Source organism: Colobus angolensis, unplaced genomic scaffold, assembly GCF_000951035.1.
Source record: "Colobus angolensis palliatus isolate OR3802 unplaced genomic scaffold, Cang.pa_1.0 Scaffold40, whole genome shotgun sequence".
NCBI lineage: Eukaryota > Metazoa > Chordata > Mammalia > Primates > Cercopithecidae > Colobus > Colobus angolensis.
Window position 1 is genome coordinate 9,707,474 of NW_012117377.1, and position 1,199 is coordinate 9,708,672.

General features: G+C 41.0%; 1 long non-coding RNA gene across 1 annotated transcript in view; it reads left to right on the forward strand.

The window, feature by feature from the left end:
* LOC105521533 overlaps positions 1-1,199 on the forward strand; it is a 103,871-nt gene that overhangs the window by 34,336 nt on the left and 68,336 nt on the right. The gene's annotated exons all lie outside the window — the stretch shown is intronic.

Below are 1,199 nucleotides of genomic sequence, written 5' to 3' on the forward strand. Positions count from 1 at the left end.
GTCACAGGGGGATGAAGTAATTCTTTAACATAACATTGGTATGCAGAAGTACAGTATACAGAGATAGGAATTTACAATAGAGTGTGTGCATCTGCTAATTTCTAACAGAGCCTTAAAACAGAAACATAGTCTTTCCATAACGTATGATTAGCAAGATATTAAACAGCAGTAACAGTTGCAACAAAAGCTGGTTACAATCAATAGAAACAGGACGTGAAGCGAGACAACCCAACCGGTTAGACCAGAAATTCCCAGAAGGGAGTATGCCTTAACCCTGAAGGGGCCTGGAAGAGCCGTGGCAAGAGGAGGGCGCTTATAGCCCTGTGTTATCCACATGAACAGGCGCCCCTCATGCATCTGTTTATAGGCTCTCCACGAGGGTCACATTCCATTCTCAGAGCTATGAACATCTACTTTTCTGGAATAGGAATCTTGGTGATGTGAAACCTCCCTGACTGCACGTCCATTCATAGGCTTTCTGCAGGGGGAAGCACATCACGTGCTGTTGGCTCATTCTGGCAGCCCAACCTGGCATTGTCTTTACACAATCCTGCATGCAATTTTGTATTTACAATAATCAGGAGCATTTTATCTTTTATTCCATAGCAATAGTTTCAGGGGGTTCCCTCTACACCTTCCCAGGAATCACCATGGAATGTGTGAACAATAATAGACCCTGGAGATTATTTAAGGACTGGTAGAGTTCTAGGAATCAGCCAAACTCTCTTTTTCACACTAACCCACTAGGAAGAATATAGTTCAAATGCAATGCTGATTCCTTCACTTTATTTTAACACTGAAACAATATGTTGTAGAAACCTTCATTTTCCCAAAATAAAAAACAATCTGAAAAATATTTGCAAATGGTTTTTTAGACCGTCTGACAGTACCCACAAAAATCTGTCACTAGGGCCAGGCACAGTGGCTCACGCCTGTAATTCTAGTGCTTTGGGAGGCCAGAGTCTTTCTCTTGAAAGGGAACTGAGGATGAATATTTTAAAAAATATGAGTGCAGGAGATGTTTTATAAAGTAGTTCTAATAATTGAAATCCCTAATTAAAGTAGGGCTAGCACAATTCATCATCAGCCATGCATCAATTACTCTCCAAGAATTTCTCATTACTAAGCTCCCTGGTTTGTTACCTGTGTTTATTGGTTTATTCCTTCCGGAAGTACCCTGTGGAGAGAGGAGACAATTT